General features: G+C 37.7%; 1 long non-coding RNA gene across 1 annotated transcript; it reads left to right on the top strand.

Moving 5' to 3' along the window:
- The first annotated feature begins 567 nt into the window (after positions 1–567).
- LOC106941939 (uncharacterized) lies at positions 568–13,374 on the top strand. Its single transcript, XR_001423493.1, has 3 exons — positions 568–579; positions 5,160–5,168; positions 13,063–13,374. It is a non-coding gene; the product is annotated as an uncharacterized LOC106941939 (long non-coding RNA).
- The last annotated feature ends 6 nt before the right edge of the window (positions 13,375–13,380 follow it).

Genomic DNA, 13,380 nt, shown 5'->3' with positions numbered 1-13,380 from the left:
ATCTGGATCGCCATAGATCTACTCTAATTAAAAAACTACAACACCTAGACTCTTCAAACCTGGACTATATTGTTGTGCTCTAATAGCAGAATATTTTAATCCATGTTTGGAATTTGTGAAACCTTTATGTGATTTGTGAAACTTCACTAAAGATCAGATTATATTCACACTTGTTCTATGCAGTTTTTTTCAAATTCAATTCTAATTCAAAACCACTTTATCAATCCTAATGGGAAATAAAATGTTGGTGTAACTCGTCGGTTTGGACCCAGCGTTCTGATGCTAAAAATTAGCATTAATGCTAAAGAAAGCTTCAATGTAGTCAATAACCTGTGGAGAGTCAGAAGCATGTGGACTAAGCTGTACTTGTACCATTCAGTATGTTAAAATTAATGCATAAACTAAAATTTGACAAAATGCTAATGTTAGCATGAAGACTATCACTAGCATGTTCTCTGTCATTGACTTACTCCATTCAGTATACTAAACATGGCAAATAATTAAGAAATTTAACAAATAGATTATTTTAGGTAAAAGGCTAATGCTAATGCACGCAAGGCAGTGCACTAGTGGGGGGCAGTGAAATGCTAATGTTTGTGCTAATGTTAATGAACTGCCTTGCTGCGCAATAATAAAGATAAATAATACAGAGACATTCTATTGGGTGTAGAACAATAGGTGCCTGCCATGCAATGCATGGAGTAAGTGACTGACTTGCAGAGCAAGTCAGTCACTTACTCTGACTTGTTTCTGACTTGTTTCACAAATCCCAAACATGATTCTAAATATTCTGCTATTAGAGAAGAATAATCTAGTCCACGTTTGAAGTGTCTAGGTGTAGTAGTTTTTAAACTAGAGTTGATTAAAGATGCGGAATCCACCTTCTTTCCCAGCTTAATTCCTTTCCTCTGTCATTAAGCTCTTGTGAAAGATGAGGATGTTCTACACCTACCACGTGTCACTGATCCACCACCGGCAAACCAAACCACAAAACTAAAGATAAGCAATATGTTCTTTTTTCTTTGTCTCTGTGTAATTATGCTCTGGAAATATATTTCAGACAGATGGATAGAAGAAAACCTGAAAAGTCATTTTAGTGTTTACTGTGCTGAGCATATTTTAATATTTCTGGTTGTTTTATACTTTAAACATGCAAATTATCTAAGAGAATATTGAGTAGGCAAATTATTAATTGAGATATAGTTGCTTCATCCTTTTTGTAGCAACTTATAGTACTGTGTACACATTTTAAACCACATCTGATTTCTATTCTTATTATTTTAAGGTGGTCTCGAGGAATAGTTCTCTAGGTTCTGAAGGTGTTTCAAATTTTCTCTGTGCACAGTCTCTGCTTTTGTCTTTGTATTCTATCTATGCATTGTTCTTGGCCATGGCTACATATTATTTATGGCATGCCCCTCACCAGACTAAGGCTTGTTTGTTTTTAAGTAAAAAAAAAGAAAAAAAAAAAAGAAGGTATAAAATAGTTTTGCGCAGCCACGCCAAGATCAGATTCCTTAAAACAAAGTAACAAAAACAAAAATCCTTTGTGGAACTTAAAACCTAAAAACTCAACAGTCACAAAATCGAAAAGCTTAGTCTGTAGTGCAGGGGTGGGCAACTCCAGGCCTCGAGGGCCAGTCTCCTGCAACTTTTAGATGCATCTCTACTTCAAACACACCTGATTCAAATAATGAGAATCTTTAGCAGGACTCTGGAGAACTTGACTGCACTTAGGAGGTGATTCAGCTGTTGGATTCAAGTGTATTGGACATCTAAGAGTTGCAGGACACTGGCCCTCGAGGACCTGGATTGCCCACCCCTACTCTAGTGTCTCAAATTAAATCTCCCCATTTATCCCTATGGATCCAGCAGAGAGATCCAGTGCAGCAGGTTTAGCACATCACACAGGATTGCTCCAATGTTGTATCAGGCCTTGAGCAAAATTTAATTTGGGGACCCTCTTCCTGCTAAGAACATCACAGAAACCTGTGAGAGTGAGGGGCAGTTTATTGGCCATGCTTGAAAGCAGGGGTGGAAATTAGCACCCGCCACTGGCCAAATGCGGGTAAAAGTATGAAGCGGCATGTAAATTGGAGCAATGCACCCACCACTGTGGCGTGTTGACAATTTGAACAGAAAAAAAGCTGCATTTAGTTTGAACTTCTGTCCAGAGGACAGGAGGATGATTATGAGAGAGACCAGGGACAGATTGAGGAAGAGTTCAGATTAGCTGCTGCTGCCCGGTAAAAAGGAGTGAAAATGTTCATAAAGAAAATGTTTCATGGAGACCGGAGGGCAGGTGTGTGTGTGTGTGCATTTGTTTGTAATGCCTTGTGGGGATAATTTTCCACACATACTACACTGTGGGGACCAATTGCTCCTTGTGGGGACCGGAGCCTGGTCCCCACAAGGGGAAACCCTGTTTTTGGGTCAGGGGTCAAATTTAGGGCTAAGGTATGAATTGAGTTTTGGTTAGGGTTAGGTATGTGATGGTTACGGTTAGGAAAAGGGTAAAGGTAAGGTTTAGGCTGTAGAAATGAATGGAAGTCAATAGAAAGTCCCCACAAAGACAGCCACGCAAACGTGCGTCCGTGAGTCCGGGAGGGGAAAATCAACACTAAACTCCAGGTAGTCAGAAAAACTTTGAAATAAAACAGGAATAATGATGGCCCATGGAATTAATAATAAACATGTTCTGAAATATTTTAGTAATAATATAATAACTGTGAATTTCAATAGAAAACGTAATAAGTAAGGGAAAACAAATAAAACAATTAGAAAACACCTATCGATACCATTTAAAAATATTTTATAAATGACTAGACACATTTTTAATCAATATTATATGGGAGAGTTGTTGCTAAAATGTGGAAATGTTCAACATATGATTGCAAGAATGTTAGGGTTAAAGTTTGCTGTTAGCAATTACATCAGCTGAATGTATTGCACTACAACCCTGTTAAGGTGTCTATGCTTTATGTTAAATTATTATGTATAAGTACATATGGTAAACTTATTGTCAGCGAATCAGTTTTCATAGAGTTAAGACTAAATCATATATTTTATACAATTTGCTTGTACTGGTGGGGTTTGTAATTGAAAGAAACAAACAGTGGCTGGTGAAATGGTTGAGTGGCCAGTAAAAAATTTTCTCTACCAACCACTATGGCTGGTAGAGAAAATTTTTTTATTCCGACCCCTGCTTGAAAGCAATCAGTGATAGTTGTAATTTGCTGAGATAACAAAAATACATTCACAAACAGAACAAACAAAGCTCAAACTCAAAGATTAAATTCACAGCATCAGATTGTAGCTATGGTAACAAAACAATCTAACTATGAAGATTATGAAACTATGAAGATTGTTCTTTGCACTTTTACAGTGTAAAATTGAAGGCTCCTTAAAATCCTAAATTTAAATGTTAATTTAAAATCATAATTTTTCTATGCTGAAACCATTAAATGAAATTTAACAGCATTGACTTTGTCTATAAACAAATGTTAAAATTCTGTATATGTGATCTGTGTTAAAATGTTAGTATTCATGGGGCTCTAAAGCTCTGGGGGCCTTAGGCAGCTGCTAGTTCATTTATGCCATTGGTGATCTTGAAGTATAGATGTTGTTGGTGGTGAACTAATAGAAATGGGAAATCCAGCAAGCAAACCTGGGCAGGAAATTGACTAAACAAAATGCATTCTGTGTAAATTAGACACAAAGAAATCACTGATTAATACAACATTAGTTGGATATAAACTTGAATCAGTTTAATGATGACAGAAATCCCATGTCATGAAAATACATCTCATGCTTAGACAATGGAAATGGCATTGAAGCCACCTTTCTCAAACACAATGCAAACATTTTCAAAGTTTAATACAGCAAAACTCAGCCATGTCAAAGTAAAAAGTAGGAAATGTGCTCATGAAAACCCTGAAGTATGTAAAAAACTGGTTAGCATCTCATCTTTTGTATGTTTTTAACCCTTATGTCTAGAAATGGGGTCCAACCGACCCCACACACGTAAAACTTGTATCATTTTTCACAGTCCTCTATGTTTGCCTCAGTCCTCGCACATGCAAGGTTTAAGGCTGCTCTGGTTTAAGAGTAAACACAATTTATGACATAGTGACATAAATCACGTGGTGTGGATTCAGGCACAGTCGGCAATTTGATCAACATATCAGGATGGAGAGGGTAGCTACCTTATGATTTCTAAGCTAGCTATTTACAACTTTAAATACCACTGTCTATGAACCCTAACCCAGTGTGTTACATTCACAGACAAATTAGCACGACTAGAACAAGTAGAAGCCATGACCAAACTGGCAAAAACAACTTGGGAAAACAATTTCAGTCTCTCTGTTCAATTCTGCAGTCCCTCACTTCCAACGTCTGTCACGGAGCCTCAAATAATTGACATAGTTGCAAAGAGTCAGTACTTTAAAATAGTATTCAGGGTAATAGAAACAACTTCAACTTCTACTTCAAAATACAAGTACAAACATTTAATCAAATCACATAATAAAATGGTTTCCTGGCAATTGCTAAGCTACCAGGACAACGTCTAAGGCAATTGTAATTTTCGTTAGCTTTACCCCTTGTTAGGAAGAACACTTGTGCAAAGTTGCATGCTTATATTACCTTCCGAACAATTCTAACTATATAGTACATGAATCGCCCAGACTAAAGTAGTAATTAGGCAAGAGCTTGCCTACCAAGTTGGCCTTGATAATTTCTGGTTCAGACCTGTGGGAACTATGTATGTGTCAATTGGAATGTATATTGTTATTGATTTATTGTCCAGCCCTAGTCACACTTAAATAGTTCAGGTCCTGACACCAATTATAATACCAGACAACTTGAGTACAGAAGTTAAAAAGCAGTTTTCAAATTATGATGGAAATTAAAAAGAGGATAAATCACATCTCCAAGAAAGATCATTTAGGACAAATGTTTTTTCAAGAAAAAATGTAAAAATATTTATTTAAGGCTTAATCATCAATATCAAATATCTACACGAGTCTCAGTGTGCATGCTGAAAAACCACTGAGCTGAACCATCTTCAGGACCTCAGGGACCACTGGATTAAAAATAGACAGAGTTGTGTAGTAATACTCACTGCATAGACTCTGGATCACTCCTGTGAAAATGTGTAGGAGAGCAAAGTTTCTAAATGCACCTATAAATACAAAGAGACAATATCTAAAAGCCCAGCTGCCTCCTCTGGGTCTGAGCTCATTTAAAGTAGTAAAACGACAGGTGGAAAAATGTATTCGGTCTAAGGAATGCAACTTTAAATCCTGGACCGTTGAGGTTTTAGAGCTAAAAAAAGGCATCTGTTAGAATGTGGGTGTGAGATTGTACCTACCATGACAGGCTGGTCCATATATAAAAGTAACCAGTAACCTCTAGAGCTAACTAAAGCATAATGATAAATACAATCAAAACCAAACCCAGAGTCCTGACAACTTTTCTGTTTTAAAGAGAAAAAAAAAAAACATTTTTGAGTCAGTTCATTGCTGTTTTTTTGTATTGGATGAGAATTGGTGCATCCCTAATTCTTATTATTGATAGATCACCCTTCTTTCTGTTTAGGTTTGTTTGTTGTTAATGTTTTCTTTCATTTTAGAGGTTTTCAGCTCCCTGGTGTTTCCTCCCTGCTTTTTTCCCAGTTTATCTCCTTAGCTTCCCTGTGCCATCTTCTTCCCGCCCCTCAGCTGGCTCCTGTGCCAACTACTCACACCTGGAACCAGTTATCTCGTTAGGTCCATTGATCCATTTACTACCTCCCAGTATTTAAGCTCCTCTATCCCAGTCACAACTCGTCAGTCTGTCTCATTACCCTGGTCATTGTTTCCCTCCTTGGATTACCTGTTGTTCCCTCGACTTTCCAGTTTGTTTTGTTTTGGATTTTCTTGTTCCCTTGGATTTTTTGTTGGTTGATTTTCTTAATTAAAACATCCACTTATTTCTACGTCTGCTGCCTGCTGCGTTTGGGTCCACCACCACACCATTGACAAATGTACTGAATTCTAAACTTATTTGATAACTTTGCATCAGTACAGAAAACTAAACAACACAAATGGTTTCACAAGCTTGGTCAAAAACATGTAAAAACAACTTTTCACATCAGTCAGTGCAATTAGGAGTATAACATCACATTAGTTGGGGAAACAGTTTTATAAATCAAGAAAATAGATTGACTACCTTGGTCAAACTTCTAAAAATAGGTGGAAAAAATACATATATGTAAGACAGTGTCTTACTTCAACCCAAAGGAAACCCAACGTAAATAATGATTTTATGTTAGATGAAATAAAATAATTATTGATGTAGTTCATCAGCGAGGCGCAGCGCTACTCACTGCTACTGTAACACTAGAGTTGCATGCCAGTGGAATGCTATAGATAGCAGTGTTCTAAAAACAATAAAAGCTATGCAACTCACCCTAGAATCTTATTCCTTTAGACACAAATTCCTCTTATACAAGTAGTCCTGGTGTTTTTTTTCCCCACCGGTATCTTTATGGTGGATGTTATCTCCAAAGCATCTTTTTTTCGAAGGCCAGTTACTGGCATGGGTTGAGTGATGTGTTGGAGATGTTAATGAGCCATGTGCTTACTTAAAACTTGAAACTTATTGTCCAAAGCCAAAATAAAAGCATGTAAATAGCCAATAAAGTCTGGCATAATGATCAACTCTAGGTTTTCCCTCAGCAACCATTGAAACTGCCAGCTAGGTAGGTAGGAGTTGGAGTTATGTTGAGCGTTAGTTTTTAAAAATAAAGTAAAATTTAACGTTTCATGATATCTAAATTCATTTCAGATTCTGATTATGGTTAGCATGTGCACAAATATAGGGTATATATTTATGTATATTGTGAGGGATTTACCCCCTCCCTAACAGGTGCTGTTTTTTGGTGTACTTTATATATTCTAATTTATTTGGTAAATGTATTTTGTGTTTGGGGGAAGTAACTTGATTTATTTACTCGCTTTAATCATCTTCTCTTCTCTTTGAGGTCACCTGGTCATGTGTTGCTATGGAAGCGCCCATGAGTAGTGCTGACAAGGACCTGGTGTTTTCAATCAGCCTCATTGGGAAAATCCATTGTCTGAGAGGGAGGAGAGATCTATTTTTGATTTTGTTTGGATCCAGATTGTTGTTTTTAGCTTGGAGTTAATTGTAACTGTGTAAACATTTTTTTAGGAATATAGTTTAGTACAAATGTTCTTTCTTTGTGGAAATGTAAATGTCTCCACTCCTTTAATTAGTCCTTGTGGGAGCCAATCCCTTAAAAGCCAAGTGGTTCAGATGAGAGGGAGATTCTCCCCCTCTTGTTTGACTGCATGACATGCTGTTAAATGGATTGAAGTGTGTGAAACTGGAGATAAAGGAAAAAATTGAGAGCTCTAAAACTGCTGGCCCGAGTCTGATCTTTGGTTGCAAACTAACATATATGCTTTACATTGTTTTAACAGAAAAAAAGTACAATATAAAAAACTTAATCTGATTTGCTCTTATTGATCGGGCACTATGCTGTTGTACACAAATATTTTAGTAATTGACTAACATTTTTTGGGATAAAATAAAACCTTGGTAAATCTAACGTAACAGCAGTGTTACTATTGAATATCAACATCGGTTCAGTTTTTCATATTTGAGCATCCCTAACTATTACTTTTCTGTAGTTTAGAAAATTAACTTGTAACAATAATAGCTCACTTTTTAAGTTAATCTGAAGAAAAGTTATCCACAAATCTGAAATTATATTCAATTTAATAATAGAGGCAGGCTCTCAAATATGCTTATATAAAAAAAGTCTGTACTCCGACTTTTAATTTATGTATTCATTCATCAATAGATGAACCCTCACCTTGTCAGCCATTTATAGCTTTTGCGTCCATGATGGCGATGGGATTCGTTCATCACACACTGACACACATCTACCAGCTATGTACTGCCACGATGCGCTCCCCCACCCATTTGTTGAGACCAGGATGACATGAAATTAATTTTCCGATTCATCCATAAAGCTACACTTACATTAAGCAAAAACTACAACGTAGCTGCATGCAGTGTTCATTCTATCCGCTCATCTGTATAAACACTCCTGCCTTGGTGTTCCCTGCCTAAACCAGCCACCAGGCAGCAGCTCCGGAAGGAAAAAGGCTGTCATATTCCATGTATCATGCCAGTCAATTTAAGAATGTTTATTGGTCTCCTGAAACACAATAAAAACCCAGACATTGTCATCAATCAATAAAATTCTCCCAGACCAAACTTAAAAATTCGACCTCATGCTGCTAGCACTTGGCACTTAGCAACAACTCATAGGCGGAAATGAGAGCAATACCAACACAAATTATGACCCAGTCGGAACATGGTGCACTAATTAATAAAACATAATTTAACAAAGCTTTGAGGCAGATAAATTTTACCTTGAGGAATTTTAATAATCGAGGTACTTGAATCATTCGAGGAATTGTAACAGCACATCGTCACCGATACCCAATCTAAAAATTTTTTCAATGTCGGGACCCCAGAGCAACTGCAGCTGTACGGTAGTACATACTGTGAGAAATTTGAGATTTTCCTCAGAGTAAAAAAAAATAAGATAGTTGTGGGGGAAAAAAAAATCTTTAGTTTACATAGCCCACATCTATAGATGTGAATGTTGTGGGGGTGGGCACGTCCTGAACCTGACTGTTATTGGTCAGTTTACTTTTGTTTATTTGGCAGCTTGGAGCTCTTTCTGTGAGCCAATTAGGACTATGCTGTGAAGCTAGCTAACAATGAATACCTGAACTTTTAACCCTGATGCAGTCCTGAGAGGGGTCGCACTGACCCCAACTGAGCTTTTTATTGTGCTTATGTGCGTGTTCGTTTTTACAAGTTTTTTTGGTTTGTTTGTTTTTGTGGCTTCGATGGGGTGACCACTGACGGGTCATCCCATCGATTCTCCATTGACGGATCGTGACATCTTCCGCGCTCCTCCTCAGCATCACGCTGGACCGGGAGAGTTAAACAATTAAATCTAGTCAAAACGTTTGTCACAAAGAGTAGAAATGAAGCAAACGTTGCTTCATTTCCTCCTCTGGAATCTGAGAAAAATCACCCGAGCCTGGGAATCAGCGTCCTCCTCCTCCTCACACGGGTAGGGTTTGCTTTCCTGTCTTTATTATTTAGTATAATTTGTTAAACATGTTTAAAAAGCTATGCGGGCATATAAGTTTGTGTGTGTGTGTTGCATTAGGCACGACAGTTGGGCCTTGAGAGGATCAGATCCGCAGTTTCTGTGTGCCATGCGCATTGTGTTCGTGTGGGCTATCAGTGTAAGTTAGGTTTGTGCAGTTCATGTGTTTTGGGGTTGTGGCTGTGTTCATGTGGATCAGGTGCAATGATAGTTTTATGTGTACCCTCCGATAATATCCTGCGGGGCCCCTGTCCGGACTAATACAGATATTAATATCGGATCTGTGCATCTCAAGATCCTGTATGTAAGTTTCTGAGCAACATACAGTCATGAATAGGTCAATATTTTCCTGGGAAAGACTTGCTTAGTTTAGCAAGAAAACTGTAGAACCTTATCAGCACTTTGAGCACTTTCAACATCCTCTATTTGCAACTAACTTTTATCTACAAATCTGTTCATTCTGTTACAAGCTAATTCTGTTGAAATGAGCAGATATGTGTAGCTTACATTAAGCTGTGGTTAAGTTTGAGTATATCTCAGCTTAGAATGTAAATGCTGTTTTGTCTGAGCTGGAGTCCAGGATCTGACTTGTCTGGGCTGTGTGGCACTCGGGGCGGATGTGCTCATCCCTCAGGAATAGTCTGGTATTGTTAGCTGGTGAAGGAGGCCCAGCCATGACAGCAAACAAAGGGACATCACACACAGACTCAAGAATAATGTCAACAGAGCTCTGGGTGCATGTTGGTAAGAGTTTCTCGAGTTCATTTACATAAAATTCCTTTTTATGATGATTCAGTCTGCCAGTGATGAAGTCCATACCATTATTTATGCTTATCTGGGAGCTAATGGTTTTAGTTTCCTGAGTAAAAAGAAAAAAAAATCTGTACATCTAAGGAGCTTCCATCAAATTTGCTTACTTTCTGACTGTTTTTCATGTTAAAATGTTAGTCTTTTCCAGACACAAATTTGGAGATCTCGAGATTCTGGAATAAATATGTAGCCTGCTAAAAAAAAGGTGGATGGATGGACAGATGGATAAAAAGACAGACAAATGTTTGGATAGATGGGTCCATAGATGGATGATTAGTTTGTCCTTCTGTCACTCTGACCAAAGGAAAGATTAGTTAACATGTATGTTAAACAATAGATTGTCTAAAAGATGGATGGATACTACTTTTATACAATTTAAAGAGGAATTAAGTTTATTAATATTATTCTCTCATTTTGGTTTTCAATACTTTTTCAGATTGTTTACAGTTAATGATCAACTGCAACTGGCAGAGTTCACTGATCAGCTATTTGCCATGTTATCTGTAAAGTTTTCTAATATTGTCTCAGCTGAATAATCACAAAAGAACCCCTTTTGGCTGTCATAAATAGTCAAAATGTCAATTTAGTTAGACAACGCTTGCAACTTTAAATATCAGTCATGAAAGAGCAGTGAATGATCCTTACCTTTAATATATTCTCATATATAGTGTCCCGGAAATCCAGCAGCGCTTTCTTATCAAACTCCTGCCCGTTAATGATGCGCATCTGTTTCAGGAATGTCGACTTTCCGCTTTCTCCGGCCCCGAGAAGGAGGATCTTCACCAGCCGTCGAACGGCTCTCCTCTCTCGAGCGAGCATGGCATCTATCTCCCGGCTTCGGCGCCTCGCCTCTCGCTCTTGCACTGCGTCCCTCTCTCGGCTGCCCTGCTTGCTCGCACCCGGCTCTCGGGTGGCCTCGGCTGGGAGCAGGCAGCGGCTTAGGGTGCGGACCACTCCCGACATTGCGAGTCCGTGGGAAAAATTATTAGAAAAAGTTTACTGAAACTCCGGTGGGAAAATGTTCATTATATGACTGCCACCTCCGGAAAGGGATTGGCCCAGTTCGACAACACCACTATGACAAACAAACCGTCTCCACCGGGTAAATCAGAAAAGTCTACTTCTAGTGGAAGAAGTCCTTATTTATCGTCCGACCTGCAGACAAGTCTTGTCCATCTTGGTTGGGCGCATCCATAATTAATTTCATGGAGGAACAAAGCCTATAAAACTACTTAAACATCCACTTAAATAGTCAAAATAAAGGCCAGAAAATAGATCTCAAGTCGGCGTGTCTATCCGAAGCACAAGTCTTCTAGATGTGGAATCTCCCACAAAGGGACAGCCTGATCCAAACTACCCAAACAGACAACTTGTGGTCGGTGAACTTGAGAGAGCAGCCCCTGCGGGCGGCGGTGGGACGGTCACACTGATGAGGAGCACCGCTGAAGTACCGTGGCCTTACCACAGGGTGCGCCCTCGGACACAAAGGGGCGAAAAATCCCTTTCAATCACACTAATAAGAATATTTCATTATAAATATTTATCTGAATTCTCATCGAAAGAAAGATAGTGTGAAACAATAATACAAAAAAATAATGAAAAGAGTATTTCTTTGTTTTTAGAGATGACTGTGTCTGTCATTTATAAAGGATGTAAGCTCCCCCAGCTCTTATTATTGCTGCTTCTAGGGACCTCCTGGCATTTCACTGATTTAGAACTTCTAATTGGGCTACAAGTATGTAATTTGTTTCTACTAAGTTAAAAAAAGAAAGTAGATAAAATAAATGACTGAATCTAACCCCTTAAAGAAAGAAACCTGTTTTATGGATGAACTTTTATGACTTTATATTTTTGATTAGTTACTTGGTAGTTTTTACAAAGTTTTTAAGATTCAAAAGAAAGTATTATAGTCATTTTTAGATATTTAATGAAGTAATAATTGCCACATGTGGTATAACCATTTCCCCTTTTATTATCCTGGTCACTGTGCAAAATTGGCTAAGAAAGAGGGATCCTCATTCAGTCTTAAAAGCGATTAAAGGAAATGTCCCTCCATCTTTGGTTGTACTTTTGGTTAACAGGATGTGACTTGCAGCTTACTAATTAGAGGTTTGTACAAACCCAAATCAACTTTAAAAATCAACTAAATATTACATTTATTTTAACAGATACCAACCTTCCCATTAAAATATGCACTCATATAATTATTTGATTTCTTTAATATTTGGAACCAAAGAACAAATGAAACCTAGGTGTAAATTCAAACTGGAAGACTCTTCATCTCACCTGTCCAGCTAATCACTTCATCATGCTCCTCCTTCGTGGTCAATTGGTGCCAGTCTTCTCATCTTCTCCAATCATCAGACATGGCTTCCTTCATAAAGAGTAAAAAGTAAAAGCAGCATTTATGTTTAATTTCAATATATTTTGTAAGGTACAAAGCAGCAGGTAAATGTTTATATGCAGCACAAACATATTAAACTGAATAAAGTAATTTTGAGGTAGAAGTACAGTCGTCATTCATGATTAGTTGTAACAATAGACTTTATTTGAGAAATATTTTAGATATAAAATAGTAATACTGCAGGCTGTTTAGTTTTTATAAACTTTAATAAAATATTATCACACAAACATCGCCATGTTGTTCACGCTGCAATGCATTTTGGGTAAATGACGCCTATGTCTGACCGCGCTTGCTCTGTCCAGCCAAAACTGCGACAACGAATGTCATTAAGCCATTTCAATTGAAACAGAGTCCTTTGAAATCTTTAATCTAATATCTTTAGACCTAAAAAGGAATGACCTAGAGTCAGCACACAGTTTCAGTTATTACAGCTAATCTCTAGCCGAACTAGAGATCAGACCCAAAATCTGGGAGTAGTGATGGACTCATACCAGAACCTTGAGAGCCGCATAAAGATAGTTACAAAGTTGGCCTTATATCACCTTTAGAATGTTTCCAAGATTAAAGGACTTATGTCTCAGTAAGATCTAGAAAAACTCATCCATGCATTTCTTTTGTCACATTGATTACTGCAAAATTATCTGCACAGGCCTGCTTAAACACCCGCTTCGGATGTTATCATCCCATAGAATGGCGATTATCAGTGGTTATCAGCCCCATTGAATCGCCTCAGTTGGTCCCTGCTCTGCCTGATAGCAGGCTGTTATCAACCATTCTATCGGTGATAACAGCCGCTTGTCGCTAATAGAACCTTTTTTTTAACCTTTTTTAAAAAACCTTTATTTATAATTTATCTGCGAATTTGAACAGGATATTAAGAATTTACTAAAAATACAAAAGCCAAACGTATCCGTCATAAGATTTTAATTAGGTATTTAAAAACAACTCACTAAAATCTAAAACCGGA

The sequence above is a fragment of the Poecilia latipinna genome, unplaced genomic scaffold, assembly GCF_001443285.1.
Source record: "Poecilia latipinna isolate Pla-1442-1.1 unplaced genomic scaffold, P_latipinna-1.0 Scaffold3946, whole genome shotgun sequence".
NCBI lineage: Eukaryota > Metazoa > Chordata > Actinopteri > Cyprinodontiformes > Poeciliidae > Poecilia > Poecilia latipinna.
The sequence above is the reverse complement of the archived record's forward strand: the minus strand, read 5'-3'. Positions and strand labels throughout refer to the sequence as shown.